This window comes from Lactuca sativa, chromosome 7 (assembly GCF_002870075.4).
Source record: "Lactuca sativa cultivar Salinas chromosome 7, Lsat_Salinas_v11, whole genome shotgun sequence".
Classification (NCBI taxonomy): Eukaryota; Viridiplantae; Streptophyta; class Magnoliopsida; order Asterales; family Asteraceae; genus Lactuca; species Lactuca sativa.
In genome coordinates, this window is record NC_056629.2 from 106,760,608 (window position 1) to 106,782,090 (window position 21,483).

At 39.9% G+C, this 21,483-nt stretch overlaps 1 long non-coding RNA gene across 1 annotated transcript; it reads left to right on the forward strand.

Annotated features, from left to right (window-relative positions):
• The first annotated feature begins 19,296 nt into the window (after positions 1-19,296).
• On the forward strand, positions 19,297-20,110 carry LOC122194970 (uncharacterized). Its single transcript, XR_006184849.2, has 2 exons — positions 19,297-19,459; positions 19,886-20,110. It is a non-coding gene; the product is annotated as an uncharacterized LOC122194970 (long non-coding RNA).
• The last annotated feature ends 1,373 nt before the right edge of the window (positions 20,111-21,483 follow it).

Consider the following 21,483-nt stretch of genomic DNA (forward strand, 5'->3'; position numbering starts at 1 on the left):
AAAAGTAAAGCTGTGATGGAGGATGAAGAGCTTAACTTGGAGGAATATGACCTCACATCTGAGGATTATGCCATGATGGTGTCCAATCCTAAGAGGTTCATAAAGAAGAGATTCCCCAGCAACAAAAACCGAAACTGGCAGGGGAGTTACAGCTCAGAAAAAGTGAACAATGAACCGAAGGCTGAGGAGCCCAAGAAGGAACCGAAGGCAGATGGCGATTCCGGAGTAAGCTGTTTCTACTGTGGTGGCAAGAACCACTATGCTAAGGACTGTGTTCTTAAGAAGATGGCTGAAAAGGACGATGGAAAGGATGAGGAAGCCGTGCTGCAGAAGAGATTGGATGAGTTGAGAAAGAAGAAGTCTACAGCTAACCCTTCTATTAATGCTCTTATTGTGCAGGGTTCGGTTAATGACGATGAGTTCGGTAGCACAGAAGTTTGGTCTACTGAATCAGAAGATGAAGAAGTGAGGAAGCCTACCCATGGAAAGGCGTATGTGGCTAGGGAGGAAAGCAGTGGAGGAAAATGCTTCATGGTGACTGACGTATCACAAATGAGGGGATATAACACCGATGGAGGAAGCGACGGACCGAAGGTACAGGAGGATATGTGCTTTACGGCCAAACCACTCAGCCAGCAGTTCAATGAGCTCGATGAACTGATAAAGAAGGTACAATCTGTTTTTGTTTCATCTAAAGTTCCACCATCCTCATATGAGAAAGAACTAAAAAACATTAATACAAGAATTTCTCATTTAGATAGTAGCTTAACACAAACTCGAGTCACCAATTCTAACCTGACTGATCAATTAAGCAGGGTGGCGTCGAAGAGTGAGGAGCGACGAATGTGGATTGAGTTAAAAGAGTCGGAATTAGTTAAAGTTAAAGACGAAAACATTTATTTGCAGAGAGACAATTTGAAATTGTTAAAACAACGAAATGTTTTTTGTTTAATTGCTAAACGCTTGTATTCCAATATTACTCAACTCCACTTAGACTGTGAAATAGGCCAAAAGATCCATCGCATGATTTTGCCCTTCCTAGAGTTTAAGGAGGATGAAATCGATGCCGAAGCCTACAATTGTGAGAGTGTGATATCGTCTGATGATGTCAACCCAACCTATATGTATGGACTGGACAAAATTGAGTCTTTCATCAAATCCAAAGACCACAAGGACATGCTCAAAAATCTTTTGGACGAAAATGACAGACTTAAACTGAGAACCGAAACCATGCAAAAATTTGACTCTCTAAACGCCAACGTTAGCTCAGAAAATAAAATCGATGTTGAAAATGCATCTGAGCTCAACGAGGACGAAAACATGAGTGGAATTTCTGTAGAGGATACGGTTGACTGCTCAGAATTTGTTAAAAGCGAAACTGAAAACCACAAAAATCTTATTTCTGAAAATTCTGTGGAATTCGCTAGATTGTCCCAACAAAAGTCCCCGAAATTAGTAAAAAAAGCAGTTGTGTATCAAAAGGTCAGGACCACTCCAAATCAGGTATACAAAGTGACTGGAGTAACCGAACATCAAACAGCCGAGCTCAACAAATATTGTAAACGAAGACAATGTTGATGGCTGTGATGAGTACTTCTGGGAAGCTCCAATAGATAATGGAAACGAAACTGTTGGCTTATCTGAAAGAACCTCCTGGATGAGAAAAGGAAGATACATCCCTGAACCTTTGAATAAACCTGATAATTTCAGTGAACCAAGCACCAGTGGTACGAAAGATATTCCTCAAGAGGATGATCGTTCAGCAAAAGAAGACATTCCCTCTACTCCAACAGCTCAAAGTGAAACCTCATCAGATATTCCTTCCACTTCCTCAGTGCAAACTGAATCTTCTTCGGACATTCCCTCTGCTCCCTCGGCTCAATGTAAAACACCTGAAGTTCAAAAGGAACCAGCAAAGGTGACAACAAAAACGAAAGCTAACGTTCATCATCAACCTAAGCATATGAGGGATAAGAAGATAGAAAGGAACCAAAGATACAGGAAAAACCTTTCTGAAAGGAAACAATTCTGGCACTCCCAGAATGCATACTATTCTCACAAAGACAAGAATCTGAAGTATGAAAACAATCCTGTACGAAAGCCTGAAAGTTCCAATAACCGAAAACCAAGGTTCGGTTCACAGGAAAATACCAACCGGAAGCCAAGGTTTGGTTCTGAAAAAGACATCAACCGAAAGCCAAGGTTCGGTTCACAAGAAGATACCAACCGAAAGCCAAGGTTCGGTTCTGAAAAGGACTTCAACCGAAACCAAAGGTTCGGTTCCAAGAACAACTCCAACCGAACGCAGAGGTTCGGTTCTGAAGTCAAAGGAGAACAAGACTCTAAGGTCAGTCCCCCTAATGATCAAAAGCAAAAGAGTCACCAAGAATCACCAGCCAGGAAGACTTCTCCATCCAAAACCTCTCATTCTAACTCTTCTCGTACATCTAATTCTTCTACTTCCACCAATTCATCTCCATTTTGCTCCAAAGCTAATCCAGTTCAGTCTCGTAAACCTCGTTCATCAGCGGAACAGAAGGGAAAGCAGAAGGTCGATGAATCCCAACCACAGTCCAAAACGAACACAACTAATCCTAACAAAATAAAATTCTTTACCATTAAAAAGAAAGATGAAACAACTCTAATAAAACGAACATATTTGGTTGACATCTCTCTTACTATCCCCGTTCCCATGAAAATCTCACATGGACCCAAGAAACTTTGGGTTCCTAAATCTGCTTAACTTTTGCAGGTTATAAGTGACGAGCAGTTTGACGAAGAATGGTACATCGATAGTGGCTGCTCGCGTCACATGACAGGGAGGAAAGAGGAGCTCAGGGAATATAGATCTCTTGCAAATGGTGGCAACGTTAAGTTTGGAAATAACTCTTTCGGCACCATAAAGGGATATGGGATGATAACGAATGGTGAATTTACAATAAGGAAGGTGGCTTATGTGGAAGGACTCCAGCACAACCTCATCAGTGTATCTCAGCTTGTTGGAGGTACAGGTCTCAAAGTCTCATTCGATGATGAAGGTTCTGAAATCATAGAGAAAAAGACTAAGAAAGTAATTCTAAAGTCAGAGAGAAAGGGTGAAATGTTTCCTCTGAACATGAAACCCATCAAAGGAAACCCAGCCATATGTTTGTTATCAAAAGCTCAATCCGACGAAAGCTGGTTGTGGCACAGAAGACTCTCTCATCTCAATTTCAAAGATATCAACCGACTTGTCACTGGAGGTCATGTTAGGGGTCTTCCATTTCTCAAGTTCGACAGAGAGCATTTGTGTGCTGCATGCGAAATGGGAAAGCAGAGTCGTCAAAGTCACCCCTCTGTAATCAACACAAAAGTTGTTGAACCACTCGAATTGCTTCATATCGATTTATGTGGTCCTTCATCTATCGAAAGCATCGGTGGTAGCAAGTATATTCTTGTTGTCGTTGATTACTTTTCACGATTTACATGGGTGTTCTTTCTAAAACTCAAATCTGAAGCGACTCAAAAGCTGAAAGTATTTATCAAGCAAATTGAAGTCCAGCTCAAGAAGGTTGTTCGTAACATCAGGAGCGACAATGGTCTTGAATTCAAGAACAGGGAGTTTGAAGAGTTTCTTGCAGAAAAGGGAATTAGTCACAATTTCTCAGCTCCCTACACACCACAGCAGAACAGAATAGTCGAAAGACGAAACCGATCTCTGTGTGAAGCTGCCCGAACTATGTTAAGTTTCGCTTCCTTACCTCTTTATTTTTGGGCTGACGCTATTTCTGCTGCTTGTTATACACAAAACAGGTCCTATCTCAACAAGCGATTCACGCTCACACCATATGAGATATTAAACAACAGGAAGCCCAATGTGAAATTTTTCCACGTGTTTGGCTCAAGGTGTTTCATCTTTAACTCTAAAGAACACTGCAACAAGTTTGATGTCAAAGCCGACGAGGGAATCTTTCTGGGTTACTCACTCACATCCAAGGCGTACAGGGTCTTAAACAAGCGTTCAAGAAGAATTGAAGAGACATACTATGTAACCTTTGACGATAGTTATGTCAAGAAGCTACAGGCCATAGAAGACACTGTCGGGGAAATCTTTCCTCATAATGGCCAAGTCACAGTCTCGATCGCCAATTTATACGAGAAGTTTATGGAACTCTTTGACGAACCGGAAAAAGCTTCTCTCTCAGAAGCGAATGCAGCCGACAACAAAGTTGATCATATGAAGCAGATTGTCGAAGATGCTGCAAGAAGAATGCATGAAGGAGAATCGCCCACTGATGAATCTCCATCTATCAATGCTTCAGCCGAGGGGGAGCCAAGTTCTCAAGTCAAGGGGGAGCCAAGCTCACAAGTCCAGGGGGAGCCAAACTCTACATCTTCAACCGAAGATGCCCCTCCAAACGAAGGTGCTTCAACGTCTGAAATTCCAGTACCACAAGAAACCCATGAACCTCATGTTTCTCAAGACTCATCAATTAAGGGGGAGCATGATGATATGACGCTTGATTTCGATAGCCAATCTGAGCCAGAAGAAATGGTAGACGCTGAACTAGACCCAACCTTTGATCCGAATTACCCTCCTCTTACCAAATGGACCAGAGATCATCCTATCTCTCAAGTAGTTGGTGATGTATCTGAAAAAGTTCTAACCCGATCTCAACTCAAGGCAAAACAGACATCCTTATTCTCAAAGGTTGAGTTTTGTATGTTTAACTCATTCGTATCAAAAGTTGAACCGAAGACAGTGAACACTGCCCTCGATCACTCTGATTGGGTTCAAGCAATGCAAGATGAACTGAACGAGTTTGAAAGGAACAAAGTCTGGCGCCTCATTCCAACTCCTCCGGATGCTTCGGTTGTTGGTCTCAAATGGGTTTTTAGAAACAAAATGGATAAGGAAGGTAATGTTATAAGGAACAAGGCTCGTCTGGTTGTCAAAGGATACTGTCAGGAGGAAGGGATAGATTATGAAGAGACGTTCGCTCCAGTAGCTAGGCTAGAATCTGTTCGAATATTTCTGGCCTATGCTGCTCACAAAAACTTTGAGGTTTTTCAAATGGACGTTAAATGTGCATTTCTCAATGGAGAACTCGAAGAAACTGTGTATGTGGAGCAACCTCTTGGGTTCATGAACGAAAAGTATCCAAATCATTGCTATATTCTGGATAAAGCTGTGTACGGCCTCAAACAAGCTCCGAGAGCCTGGTATGAAACGCTTACAAAATTTCTAAAGATGTCTAAATTCAAACAAGGTTCGGTTGACCCAACCTTCTTTCGCAAAAAGGAAGGTAACCACCTTATGATAGTTCAAATTATGTCGATGACATCATCTTTGGCTCTACGAATCCCAGCTTAACAGCTGAATTCAGAAAGTTGATGGAGACTAAGTTTGAAATGAGCTCAATGGGTCCTATTAATTTTTTCCTTGGTTTAAATATAAGACAGGGACCCGAAGGCATCTTTATCAATCAGGAAGCTTACACAAAGACTCTCCTAGCGAAGTTTGGTATGATGGGAGACTCCAAAGTAAAAGTCCCAATGGCATTCGGCACCAAGCTTACCCCTTCACTAGATAAACCGGCTGTCGACATCACACTCTATCGTCAAATGATAGGCTCACTGATGTATTTAACTGCTAGCAGGCCTGATATCATGTTTTCTGTGTGTTATTGTGCTCGATTTCAGGCTAACCCACGCGAACCTCACATGTTGGCAGTAAAGAACATCCTTCGCTATCTCAAGCGAACCACCTCCTTAGGTCTATGGTATCCATCCAATTCAGGCTTCTTCGTTCAAGCCTACTCTGATGCTGACCTTAGAGGATGTGGACTCGATCGTAAAAGCACAACTGGTGGCTGTCAATTTCTTGATGGGAAGTTGGTCAGCTGGCAATCCAAGAAACAAACGTGTGTGTCGCTGTCTACTGCCGAAGCGGAATACATTGCCGCTGCATCCTGTACATCCCAAGTTATTTGGATCCAGAGTCAACTTCGAGACTATGGACTCAATATGAAGAAGATCCCACTATATTGTGACTCTGAAAGTGCAATTAGGATCTATCATAACCCAGTGCAACACTCTAAAACCAAACACATAGCACTGAGGTATCACTTCATCAAAGATCATGTGGAAGATGGAAATGTCGAAGTTCACTTTGTAAGAACCACTGATCAACTGGCTAACGTCTTTACCAAAGCTCTTCCTGAAGCATCATTTATCAAAATATTGCAAGGGCTAGGAATGATGGAATCAGAGTCAGTACCTCACACTACCTCTCATACTCAAACGTAAGAAGCGAAACCAACCGAACGTTCGGGTTCGGTTCAAACATCTGACTCGCTCATTACTTCAAAGGTAGTTTTTATGAGTTGTATATTTTCTTTGTACAAAATTTGTTTTTCTTTGTGTAAAAAGTTTTTCCAAATTGCATATCTAAACTTCTTGGTTCGGTTTTCCAAAATTTTGTTGAACCGAAACCAACCGAAGGTTCGGGTTCGGTTTTCCAAAATTTTGTTGAACCGAAACCAACCGAAGGTTCGGGTTCGGTTTTTCAAAATTTTCCTGAACCAAAACCAACCGAACGCTCGGGTTCGGTTTTTCAACTTTTCCCAACCGAAACCAACCGAACGTTCGGGTTCGGTTTTTCAATTTTTTCCAAAGTTTTTTTTTAAATCGTATTTCTTTTAACTCTTTTATATATTTTTTTAAGTTTTTTTTTATCTTCTTTTTATTTTTATTAAAATATCAAAACTCCAAAAATATTTTTTTTTGTGTGTGATTATTTATTTATGGGGATATATTTGATGACTCACTTAAGTGTCCCTAGAAGCATGCTGTTGTATGTGTCCCAAGCCTCATAAGATTTTGAATAATAGCCTTCATGACCTGGTATACACAAACCTTGTCTTCCCAATAAGGCTAACATATTTATTCTAATCGTGAGCTACCTCACTCTTTTCTCACATGAGCTAAGAAATTCCTGCTTGGTCCCTATGTTCGCAGCAGAGGTACTATGTTTTTCTTACACCATCCCCATTCACTTCTCCATTACATTCGTTTCATCATCGTAACCCTTGAGACTCTCAGCAACTACCACTGAGGTTTATGGTTACACAACATCTGTGTTCATGATCTTAGTTTCGTGCCACTACAAGCTAAGTGAAACCCAAAATTCAACACCAACGAATTGACGGTGACAAATTAATTTGATCAAGATTTCACCAATGAATTAACGAATGTACCCTTATAAAATCTCAAATTTTCTTTTGCGTGATTCCTATGAAATTGTTACACACCATAACCTTTCTTCCCAAGGAATCCAATTTTAATTTTTTTCTGAGGTTTTATATTATTCCAAGCCAATATAAAATACATTCTTACCTACTTGTTAAACAGACTACACCGGTCTCACAAGTACTTTGTTCACTTTCTTTCTTTTTTCAAGATTAGAATTGATGAATCAAAGCGAAACCACCCTTATTTAGCCTTATTAAAAGAAGCCTTTCAACATTTATTAATAAATGTTTGATCGTAATTCAACGGGACTCCACATTAACACTTTGAGGTCTCTCTTGATCTTGAAGGAAGAGATTCGTGCCCGGGATCATCAGTTTCGTGTCATTATTGACATCACAGAATATCCTTAAAGAGTTGCTTTATTTCTTTTTCTTTTACACTCTTTGCACAAAAATCCTTGATTTTCAAAAAGTCCGTTACTAATTAATTTAAAGGTTGGATTAATATTGGATGGTTAATAATGAAGTTGTGGTCAGCAATAATCCACGTGGGCGGTTAATTCAAAAGATGCCGTTTAAAAGGGGATAAGACGAAAAGGTTGCTGACGCGGCGGGAGTTCAAAAGATAGAAATTCAAACGACGGTAAAAGACAGGCGCGTGTGAATTTGAAACGGCCGCGCTTTTACTGACACTTATGGACGCGTGTGCGAAATTCAAGCGTCATATCTCTGGTAATTAATGGCGCGTGCGGATTTAAAGTGATTTTCTTCTGAAACGGCGCTTGTTGGGTAGCGTGATCCTAGGATTCTGACAATCTCTCTCCTACGTGATCATCGCCTAGAAGATATGAAACGATCTTTCTCTCTCCAATCCCTCACTATAAAAGGCACTCCACAAAACCTTTTACCTCTTTACTGCCTCCAAAATTTCTCAAGAGCAAAAACTCATAAACCGTCTACTGTTCATCATCTTCTCCAACCTGCAACAATGGCTGAATCTTCTTCCGTTCATGCTACTTCTCAGATCCTCCCCATCCGTCCTCAGCAATGTCTGGTCATTGATCTCAACCCACTGGCGTACGACTCCTACATGTCGCCGGTCATAGAGTGCCTCAAGTACTCCCAGCTTGCACCGGCTCTATCCAGAATTGAAACTGTACCAATGGTGGCTCTATTGCAGGTCTACGCGACGGCTTACTACGACAAAGCCGTTGACAGGGTATTTTTCCAGCTTGCAGAACACAAGACCTCGATTTCTCGCCCCCGTTTCTGCACTATGTTAGGGTTTGCTGCTGACCCGTGACGAGTTCATCCGGAGACGATTCCGGTTGGGATGCTGTTTAACATGTTTTACAACATGGGCTACACAGAGGTTCTCACCTCCGTGCCCAAATTTAAGAAGTCCTGCCTATCGCCCCAGTGGAATGGGTTATTTACAGTTCTCTTCAAGGGTCTGTCAGAGAGGAGCTCAGGATCTGACGGTGCCAGTCGTCTTTTCCTTTCAATAATGTACGGGGTATACAACGGGATAAACCTGGACTATGGGTTTGTCCTTTGGCAACAACTGATTCAATGCCTCTCTTCCTCTTCCCGACACTCCGAGGTGTCGCTGGCCCGGTTCTGGATCTTGATCACAAGATGGGCCATGGACAAGTTCGATGTTCCAACCGCTGATGGTGCACCGATGTCTTCTATTGGTACATTTCATACCAAGAAGATCATCGTATCCGATGCATCCAAATTCTCCTTCATTGGCTCTATCCCGGAGTCGATGTATGCCGATGTGCCCGCTGATAGCAGACTGATCAGAACGATCAAGGAGTTTCGCCCAACTGGTCCGAGGGAACTGACACCGGACATGCTGCGATCGATTCATGATGCCGATAAACCGGCGGCCAGGGGCAAAAAGGGTGACAAAGGGAAGCAAGTGTCCAAAGCTCCAAAGGGACCTTCTCCCAAAAAGCGCAAACAACCAAAGGCTGCTTCATCACCACAACCGAAAAGGAGGAAGACCCAACAGAAGCAAAAGCTCGTTATTCCCTCCTCTTCGAGCGAATCCGAAGGTGGTAGTTCGGACTCTGAAGGATCACAAGGAGACGAATCTCCTCAACGAGGCAACACACCCCCTCGGTCCCCAACCCCAGAGATGGAACTCCATCAATCCCCAGTTCCTTCACCTCCACCAACAATTCCTATTTCCATTCCCACCATAAACCCTACCATTCCCCCAACCTCTATCCCTATACCTCCACCCATATTCACCACATCAACCGAAACACCACCAGTTACCGAAACCCCTCCAGAAACCAAACCTCCACAAACCGAACTTGCCCATACACAACCACCACCCGAAACTAACCCCCCATCTACTCAACCTGAACCAACCAAACCAATAACACCCCCAGCTTCACCACCACCTCCATCTCCAGAAGACGCCTCCGATGGCGATGATCAATACCTTGGTGGTGATCACATGAACTTTGATTCGGTCTACTATAGTCCGTTTCAAGTTCAGAGTGATGAGGAGGATGATGCTCCAGTGACAAAGAAGCATCTTCATGAGCTTAACGAGAAGGTTGATCAACTTCTCGCCTCCTCTTCCAACCAGCAGGCATCTTTGTCTGAAGCTGCCCTTCAGAAAATAGTTGATGCCTTCTCCAGGGCTCAACATGATTCAGTGGCCTCAGCAACTGCTGCGATAGACGCCTCCACCAGAGCCTGTGAGGCAGCGACCGAAAAAGTCGATAAACTATTCTCCGACGCTACTGTCCTGTTAAAATCTTTGCAGGAAAGTGCCGACGCCACGAAGACAACTCTGGAACCGATTGTTCAGCAATTGGCCAAGTTCGTCTCGACGGAGTTGACTTCGTTCGCTACCCTCAGACAAAATATCAGCGACGACAACTCGGCACTCCGTGCCTCCATTGATGCACGCCTGGCAAAGCTTCAAGAGGATCTTTCAGCTGAGAACTCTCTAATGGACGTTTTGGCGAGTAAAACAACTGCCCTAAAGGTCAAGAGCACGCAGCTTTCCAACTCTCAAGAACAATTGGAAGCTCTTCGATCCGAGAGGGAAGTCATAAAGACGTGTGTTTCGGATGTCCACGCAGCTCTATCCAACATCCTGGAAGCACATGACCCCATCCTTAATCATTCGGTGAGGCGTACCCTCGCTGAAAAGCTCTCCCCGGCCATGGATCTTTTAAGCAAAATTGAAGGCCTACCGAGTTTCGTGTCCATTCCGAAACAAAGGGGAGATGAGAAGAAAGGATCGAAACCACCTCCTTCCTCCAAAGCTACTCACACTACCGAACCACCCCCAACTGGTCATGCCTCGGGTTCGGGTGTGAAGAACAGGGGCAAAAACATAGCAGAGGGAGGAGATGAAGATGAAGATGAAGATGAAGACAAGGAGACCATTGCTGACATGTTAAAAAGAAAGAACAGTCGCAATGCTGAAGACGATGCCAGTCGTGTGGCGCGTGAGGCTGAAGAAGCCGAACGAAAGCAAAAAGAAGCCCACGATCTCCTTGAGAGCCGAAAGCTGCTCTTCCCTGCCTGGACCAGGGATCGTATGATAAAAGAGGCCATAGAGACTCCAAGCATTCTATGGCTCGAGCCGGTGATATTGTTCGACTGCAACAACACTATCGATTCGCAGTTCGATATGCCGCTGACTCGAAAGGCGTTCATTTTCCACGTCTTCTCTAACATTTTTGAAGTCCCGCATCCGAACGATGAGCTTGACAGGGAGCTCATTGACTTCTACCTGGAGGCCGCTCGCCCTCAATACCTCACATGGAGCGCCCAGAAGATTGTTAATGTTCGGGTGCTGAAGCCTTTTGCCGTGGGGAGATTCACGAATGTTAAGTTCAAGCTTATTCGTGGATCAGCAAGAACTGCCCACATCATCACCCTGGCGGATCTGCCGAATCTGAATCCTCATGACTGGATAGTCTTGTACAATATCCTACTGACAAATGAAGCTGAATATGGTCCCATCTTAGACCATGTCAAAAGGATGTTGGCTTGCTACATCATGGAGGTTGCCCAAATGGATCAGGAGGTCGCCACTGTTTTCAAGAAGAAACCGAAAGTAGCACCAGTGGGATCGGCCAGTGATCTAAACACAATGCAAATGGGTAAGATAGATCCAAGGCGAAACTCAGTGGTGTTCACCAGAGCCGAAGGACAGAAATGTCTCTTCGCTTTAGCAGACAAGCATCTGTACACCACGACTTGCTTGGAACACGTCTTGTCGATTATCAAGCGGTGTAAGGACAATTCGGCTGATGACATCAAGTACTTCAATGATATGATCAATTGGTACATCCGGTTTAGACAGACCATCCTTTCCATAACCAAGTGTCTGTTTAGCACCGTAAAGAAGAAGGTACCAGCTTCAGCTGCCGGCCCAAGTAAAAAGTGAAGGTCTCGCTCCAAATTGACGCAAAGGGGGAGATTGTTGGGCTGAAGATTGTTTTGGTGTTGCGTCTTTTGGGCTCGTTAGATTAGCATTGTATTCTCCGTGTTGGGCCTGTCCAACCGTGAGCCTTTTATGTATAGTATTTAAGTTAATGCTTGCACGCATATTAGGTCAAGATTGCAGAGGTTATCGATATAGCGATCCATCAAGAGTATTATATTTTCCTGTAATCGTTCTTGTAATCTTCTAATCCTCTACAGTTGATGTTCTTAATCGAGCTCTTCTGAGGATTTTATTTAATCATTCGACACGTTTGATTCAAGCTGTTTTGTTCATGTTATTGCGTCTTTGCTGTTTTATATTTATATACTTGTTCAAGATCTAATCGATCTTCATTGATTAAAAGTTGTTTTTAATCTCATCAATTATTAGACTTGCAGGCATGAGGACCGAAATTGCTATTTCGTTTGCCATGGGATGAAGGACCGAAACTCTCCTTTCAGTTGTTGTAGGATGAGGGACCGAAACCGCTCTTTCGGTTGTTGTAGGATGAGGTACCGAAACTGCTTTTTCAGTTGTTGAAGGAAGATGGACCGAAACCACCCTTTCAGTTGTATTCAGTCAAGGGACCGAAACTACCCTTTCGGTTCCTATCTGATGAAGGACCGAAACCTTCCTTCTGGTTGGTATCGTAACTGTTCTTCTGGTTCCTTGAGTTTTCTTCCAATTTAGACTTCCTTTCAATCCTTATAAAATCAGGATTCTGAGAGTTCCAAAATCGCTTTCTTTCGGATAGATTCTTCTTATATCTCATATTTCATTGATGCTTTCGATCAGCCACCTGTTTTGGATTTCTATGAATGTTGGCCTTTCCTTTAGAAGCATGAGCACAGTATTCACTCTTTGTTGAAGAAGTATCACTCGTGGTTTGCATCGGTTCATCCACGGATGGTTTAGTTCTGCTTGTCCTCGGCACATCATACTTTGTAGGCTCATTTAGTGGTTCAGGTATATATCTACCTTTCACTCTCCATGAGGTTTTCTGAGAAAGACCCTTCATCTCGTCTGCGTTGTCGATTGGGGCCGACCGAAAGAATTCATCACATCCACCAGCATTGTCTTCTTCTACTATAGTGGTTAACTCTGAAGTTTGTTGTGGAGTGACTCCCGACACAGTGTAGACTTGATTTGGGGTAGTCTGAACCTTTTGGTACGAAACAGCTTTAGCTTTGAGAACTTTGGATTTGTCGGTAGAGAAACGAGCAAACTCAACAGAGTTTTCAGAAATTAGGTTCTTATGGGACTTGGGTTCGTTTTTGGCTAATTCAGAACAGTCTACCAAATCTTCTACAGAAATTTCACTCATATCATCATCCTCATTAAGTTCAGATGTATTTTCAGCATCAATTTTGTTTTCTGAACTTAAATTGGCATTCAAGGAGTCAAATTTTTGTATAGTTTCGGCTCTCAGTTTCAATCTGTCATTTTCATCTAGCAGATTTTTGAGCATGTCCTTGTGGTCCTTGGACTTTATGTAGGATTCAATTTTGTCCAGACCTATTTTATACGCTGGAGACACTTCGTCAGAAGATACGACACTTTCACAGTTGTATGCTTCGGCATCGATTTCATCCTCCTTTAATTCAAGGAAAGGTAAAATCATACGATGTATTTTCTTCCTTATTTCACAATCAAGATGCAACTGAGTGATGTTAAAATAAAGTCTCTTAGCAATTAAACAAAAAACATTTCTTTGTTTGAGAAGTTTAAGATTGTCTCTCTGCAAATAAATAGAATCATCTTTAGATCTAATTAACTCCTTTTCCTTTTGCTCGATCCACATTCTTCGTTCCTAACTCTTTGAAGAAATCCTGCTGATTTGATCAGTTAGGTTAGAATTTGTGACACGGGTTTGGGTGAGACTGCTACTTATGCTTGAGAATTTTGACTTTAAATTATTTAATTCTTTTTCATAATTATTAGCAGGTATTTTTAGAGAAGCAAGAATATTTTGTACCTTTTTGATCAACTCATCACATTCGTTGATCTGAGTACTAACAGGCTTGGCAGCAAAACATATGTCCTCTCGCTCTCTTTCTTCTTCAACTTCCCCATCAGTTGTGTATCCTCTCATTTGGGACACACCCTCGGTCACTGCAAAGCATCTTCCTGTTGCCTAATCTTCTTTTACCAGCATAGCTTTTCCGTGAGTGGGCTTCCTGACTTCATCATCCTCCGAATCTGTGGACCGGACCTCCACACCGCCAAACTCATCACTGTTATTCGAACCCTGCACAATTAAAGCATTCATGGTAGAGTTATTAACAGCAGACTTTCTTTTCTTTATTTCCTCCAATCTTCTCAGGAGGCTCGCTTCCTCATCTTCTTTGTTTGTCTTTTCTTCTTTCTTTCTCAGCATGCAGTCTTTAGCAAAATGATTTTTGCCTCCACAATAATGACAATCCAATCCTGAGTCTCCTCCAACTTTAGCTTCCTTCTTTGACTCTTCATAATTTGACCCTATCTTCGGTTCCTCCTTGATTCTTTCGGCGCTATAACTTCCCTGCCAGTTTTGGTTCTTGTTGGCTGGGAATTTCTTCTTAATGAATTTTCTGGGATTTGACACCATCATGGCGTATTCTTTGCCGGTTAGATCAAAATCTGCAAGATCTAATTCCTCTTCTTCTTCAACCGAACTATTTCCTTTGGAGACAAGAGCTAAAGAACCCAAACCCGAAACCACATTCATTTCCTTTGATAAGGCATTCTCATGGGATTTTAAAATACCCACAAGTTTTGCCAGAGAGTAAGACTTGAACTGTTCATGAGCTTTGACAGTTGACACAACAGCCATCCATTCAGGTCTGAGACCGTTCATGAAGGTGACCTTTTTTTCTATTACCTTTCTTTCAATTCCATGCTTTATCATCTTACTCAAAAGATGATTGAAACAATCGAAAGTTTGGACAAGTTTTTGTTCAGGCTTTTGCTTAAAGTCACCAAACTCAGATAACAATAGAGTTTGGATAGAGTGCTCTAGATCTTCATCAGTGGAATATAATTCCTTCAATCTATCCCAGATCTCCTTAGCTGTAGCACAAGAACTCACTAAACGAAACGTATCCGATTGTAGCGCAAACCTTATCATCCGCAGAGCTTTGATGTTGCACTGAAACTTCTCTTTTTCATCCTGAGGAATGTCTTTGACGTCATTGACAAGCTGGTTGTATTCTTTCTATGTTTTAACTATCTTTGATGTGCTTGAGTGAGCGAATGGGCCTGAAGTGATTGCTTCCCAGATTAGATACCCATTGTCCTCCGATCCAATCACGTAGTCTTCAAAGTGATGCGTCCAAACTTCATAGTCTTGTGTATACAAGATTGATAGTCTTGTGTATACAAGATTGGTATTCTTGTTGTAGACCCTATGTTGTTGGAGATATTGATCGGATTGGTTTGTGAATCGTCTATGGACATCATAGATACTTTTGATCGAAAACCTATAAAAGATCAGACTTGTAATATATCGTTAGGGTTAGATCAACACTTAATGAGATACGTCAATAAAGAGTGACGGCTCAATAAATATCAATCAATGCGGAATTAAAAACCCTAAGATTTTCTTCAACAGAAGAGATGTGTATGAATTACACAGTCTCCTGCTCTGATACCAATTGATGAGTTTCAAAAACTCTTAGATCGATTAGATTTTTCACAAGAACGATAAAAGTAATAAAACAATTTAAGATTAATACGAGTATGAACACAGAACAGAATCAAACTTATGCTTATGATTCAAAACTAAGTCACGCCTCAGCAGAGCTCGATGAAGAACTTCCGCTGTAGAGGCGAGCTAGGGTTTACAAACGATGTGAAATAAAAACAATGAAAGCGTTAACATCTAAGTCTGCATGCATGCAGCTTATATACTAAACCCTAATACAAAATAATGCACGGCTGAACTGGCCCAATACCGGCATTCAAACTAGGCTATGGACCAAGCCCATGACGCAATTCAATAGACCCAACAAACATTTTTGAAGGAGTTATGAAATAGGTGTGAACTCTCGTCTGCCCATTTTTGTCACACCCCCAAACCAAGATGGCGGAAACATTCGGGGGTGGAGGACGTCATGTACAATATCATAACAATGCACAATAGTAAAACAAGCAACAATATCCGTTGCATTAATAGAATAGTTAATACATGTGTGTTCTTTGTATAACTGTAAGACACCAAAAATATATCAAAATAAAAGACGAGTCTGAACATGCTCCATCTTCTCCAAAACTTATGCCAGTGTACCTGCCCACTGGTTCCTGAGAATACAAGTTATTTTGAAAGAGAGTGTCAACATTTAACTTGGTGAGTTCATAAGTGTTTAATGTCAAATGTATGCGTTTGTTTCGTGAAAATGTTTCTATTTGTTTAGTGAAAATATTTGTATACTTCCCAGAAAATCCTATATTTTCTTCTAAAAATGAAAAGTAGTCGTTTACCCAAGACGCTACTGTTTTGTAGGTTTGTTCTCTTGTAAAAGTGTAAAAGGTATGTTTGTACTTGAAATAGTATAAAATGTATTTTTGTACTTGAAATAGTATAAAACATATGTTTGTACTTGAAATAGTATAAAATGTATGTTTTCCATATTTGTAAACCATCTTTACTAGGAAAATAGTATGCATTTCTTATGTGAGAATATCACTATATGAATGTAATGGAAAATGAAGATTTACAATAGTATTGTATAAAATACACTACCGATGCATTAACTGTCTTGTAACCAAACTGGTTAATTAATGTTTTAAATGTAATTAGGTTATAATCATGCTTGATTGAATAGTATAAAACACAAAGTTCTTCAGACGTCGAAAATGATATGACATTTGTCACCCGTGGACCTGCAGGTCCCACTGTAGCTAGCGGCAAGGTGTGGGATGGTCAATCCCATATAAATCTATACACAAACTCATGCTCTCCGTCGAGGAGACTCTGGTTTAAAAACGTGGCATAGCAAGAAGGTTGATATGCCATGAAGTAGTATCTCACATTTTAGTTATCTCGTTCTCGTTATAGTATGTAAGTTCCTTTTTGTTCTTGTAAATGAATAATATACTTTGTAATGAATAGTAATAGTATGTATGTATTGATTCTCTGTTCTAGAAAATAGTATGTATGTATTGATTCGTGTATTGATTCTCTGTTCTAGAAAATAGTATGTAGTGATCCTCTAAACTATACCTATTATAGTTTATTAGTATGTTTGTTTGAACTGTAAATGATTTGGAGTAAAGACTCATTTGATCATCATATACAAATGAGTTAAGTATGTCCTTGAAAATAAGATTTAATATTCATGTATATATTTAGCATGCATAATTATGATTCAACCGACAGTTGGACTAGTGATCCTACCCTAAGCCCACAACCAAACAAGGAACAGGAGTCAAGGTATTTAGCAATAGTCCTAAGTCCGTTAAAGCATAATTATACATAAATATATAAGTGAATACGATTTTGATAAATAAACAGCAATCTAAAATAGTTTAAAAGAGTTTTTGAAGTAATTTTAACAATATTTAAAAGCATAAGAAATCCTTTGTATGTTTTCACATGTAAATGTTAACACAAATAAATTGTGTTCTACTTGTATTCCCCCCTTAAATCATTTAAAAGGGTAAATTGTAGGGGTATGAACTCACCTTATGTGAGTGATTCGTTTGAATGTTCGATATAGGATGTTATTTCCAAGAGTGAAGTCCCGTAGCAAAACCGAGTCCTAATTAGCATTTTATGTAATATATATGTATACAATTAGTGTATATAAGCATAAGAATGAAAAGGAATTGGAATAATTTGTAAGTTTAACTTACAAATAAGAGTGTTAGAAGCAAAATGGAAGGCTGCTAGGTGTTTACGGCTAGCCCCAAGGGTTCATGGTCCAAGAAGATCTTAGTGTTCTTGGGTTTTCGGCTGGGTATTCTTGAAGAAACGAAGGAGATTCAAGGGTTTGCGGCCCAATGATCTTGATGAATGAAGAACACTTGAAGATCCAAGCAAGATCCTATGAACATTCAAAGGATGAAGGATGATAGTTGAGAGAGAAAATGGGTTTTCGATTGGTGTTCTTGAGAGAGAAGGGTGTGTTTTCGGCTGGAAAAGAAGAAGTGAGGAGGAGTTCACAGTTCAACTCCTATATAGGGTCAAAACTGATGGGACACCTTCATTGGTTTCCACACCGAAGGGATAAGACAGGAGTTTGCGGTCTGAGGAGTGGGTTCTCGGCCTTACACCTCGTTTGCGGCTGCAAACCGTTTGCGGCTACGAACCGTTTGCGGTCCGAAGTCGCAAGCTACGTGAGGGTTTGTGGCTAGTGTTTTCCCTCCAAAACACACAACATTTTTAATACAAGGTTTATACACCTAATAATCATTAATCTAACCATATTAAGATAATTTAAAGAAACAAGTTTGACCTTTATTTGATATGTTTGACTTTCGTTGACCAAGATTGACTTTTACAAGATTTGAAATTACGGGTTGTTACAATTTTCAATATACACACAAGTTACTTGGTTATTAGGAACATACCTAGCTAATTTGAGGACATTTAGGCCATTCCCAAGAGATAATAGGCTATAGTACAAATTAATTTCAAGTATAACAAAGTGGTAATACATTGTTTTGCCATTTGTTCCCCCAACTCTTTAAGCATTACGCCTAGCTCATGAACAAAAGAGGTCAATGTCAACGAAATCTATGTAGTGGAATGTGTCATCAAGGCAAACACCTATAAGGAAACTTTGTGAAAATTCCACCACGATGAATCATCATTGTGAAGTATTTTTTATTCCTTCTGCATAGATGAAATAAACACACAAACACGGCATTGTTAAGAAATCAAGAAGGTTAATCGCATGAAATTAACGTTTTTGACTGTTCAAAGTAAAACTATTTCTACTTCATAAACCTTACCACTGTAAAGGCTTGTTTTTTAATCGAGTTGTATGTTTAGGACAATGCTGATGGGTTTCTTGAAGGTGATGATCATGATTACATTTGGTATAGCGACTATTTATGTCAAGTCTAATCTGAATTAATAACAAAAACGCCAGTAACAAGTAAAATGACAATATTTCCCTCATGTGAGAGGTATAAAGAGAAACAACTACGTTAGTGAAGAAAGACCATCCATGGGGACGAACCAGCATGTAGCAAGGAGTAGCATGCAATGTTTTAAAACCTGGGTTGACTCGGCCGGTTCAACCGGATGGACCGTGATCGGGGTAGAAGGTGGGTCAACTGAGAACGTTTTTTTGTAAAAATATGGACCGGATCGAACTGGACGGGTTTCCCCTAAACCGCGGTTCGACCGCTTATGTCGAACCGGTAAACAGGATTGACCCGTTTTAATAGGGCTTAGATAGTTGGATACAAGTACCAAACGTCAAAACAACGAGCCGTCTGCGGTTTTTTCAATGTTTAAACTTTGTGGACATCAATTGTTGGTTTTATATGTTTATCCATTATACAGAAAAGTAAAAATATATAAAAATAAAAAAAGACTATAAACCTGGTTGACCCGGCGGTTCAACCGGTTGACCTGTGAACCGGTCATCAGACCGGGTCAACTAAAAACTTGGGTTTTAAGACATTGGTAGCATGTGTTACAGCTTAATATTTTCAAAGAAGTTCCCTTGCCTCCTTTTTTCTTGTGGCAATCAGGAACGTAGCATGACCCGTTATCGTGATCAGATAACAGGTAGCACAATCAGGTATCACGATCATGGAGCAAGGAGCGGTACGATCAGTAACGATTTCTCTTTCTTCATATTTTTGTTTAGAAGGCCTTCTTCGTCTTCTTATTTCCTTTCGGTCACACATTCATACACATATGCACATAAGCACACCATCAAATTGATTAAGGTTTGGGTACATAATGAACTTAATCTAAAACTTAAGAATGGTGCCCTTGATGGTGTTGAAGATCATTATTTCTACTATTTCAAAGATGGATTCAAAGTTCTGAATTGCCTATGCTTTTTTGCTCATTTGAAAGATGGATGTCGCACACCAAATGTTTGATATAAGTCCTCAAAGAAATCAAAATTTTTTTTAGCATCTGTGATATGATGATGACGATCAGAAAGTTTGTTTAATGTGTTTTGGTATATTAAAATGTATATTAACCACTTTTTTCTTTGTGGTGATATTGTAACTTTTGAAGGGACTTGATATCTTGGAGATCATATTATAAACTCCAATGATCAATCACAACTTTAACTTGCTATGTTGAGTTCGATGTTGTGACATGTGCAGAAAGTTGGTGCGAAAGTCATTAAGACACACATTATAATTATTTTGTGGGATTTTATTTTTATTGTGTTTTCTATTATTTCTATTACTGACATTTTGCATTTGTTTTATGATATGCTAACAACTTTTGTTGCTATTGTTTTTCTTTACTAGTATAGTGATCATTTTAGTTAAAAAAAGACCCCTCCCTAGATGGATGTCACCATAATGGTGTCATCTGCAATCAAAGAAGAGACCCTAGACCATTTTATGTTCTCGTATGGTAGTGTTTTTGGAACTAACCAGCCATATTTGATAACATAATGCATGTTAATGACTTTACTGTGTGACTATAATTTTTTACCGCCTATTAAGTAAAAACTTACACTTTCCTATAATTTGTTTCATTCTTTTATGTTATAGTATTGGGAAAGCGATAGAAAAATCCACCCTATTATCCTCCAATGCTCGAAAAAAAACAATTATGTTATTTTTATGTACAAAAAAAGCATTTTATTTGTTGCTCATGTCTAAAATAAAGCTTCATAAATGGCAAACCCTTAAAAGTCGGTTGCCTACCATTTACGACTTCAGAAAACCCAACATATTATCCTCTTATGCGAGAAAAATCATTAAGTTATTATTTTGTACAATAAAACCATTTAATTTTATTATTTTTACAGTAAAACCTTGTTATATTCTGATTTTGTACAATAATTAGTTATGATCCTTTTTATGTCACACATTGTTTTCTCATGAGAAAATATAATTGGTAAACTTTTCATTGATTCCAGTAGTGAACTACTTGTTATAAGTAATACAAAATAACCTTAATGTCACTTGATCTTGAACAAAGTGAATGTCAATCTTTATGTGCTTTATGCATTGATGTTGTGTAAGAATTTGAGTTCAAGTATACATAAATGAAGTTATCACAACAGAAAATGATAACCTTCATGTTAGGGCAATGGAGTTCTCATAGGAGACGGCAAACCTAAGATGTTCTAACGACTGCATACCACCCTATGTTATTTAGCTTTGACATTAGAGAGAGAAATAAACATTGACACTTGGATTTACAAGAGTTGTGGTTGTCACCTAGAAAGATAAAGCTCACATATGTGAAACGACGATTCATTAGGCAACCCTTTAGTTAGCATCAAAATAAGTAGTTAGAAAGATAAATTTGTCGTTGATTCAAATCTGAAGTACAAGTTATAAATACATATAACAATATAATATAATGCCCAGTTGTTATTAAGAGTTTTATACCACAAAGGGCAACAAGATACAAGATGAACATAACACATGTCAAAAGTAAGAACCAAGGAAGCAAAGTGCATTTTTCTTCTCCAAAACTGCTCTTATTGAACATTGGGTAACCATAACGATAATATTTGTAAATTTTTAGCACCTAAATAGTCTCTCAAAAACCAAAACAAAAGAAAAAGGATAACAGAAAACAATGGAGAAATTATGCACTTATACCCCCTCTTTTTGTGGAATGAATGAAATATTTATCGATTATCA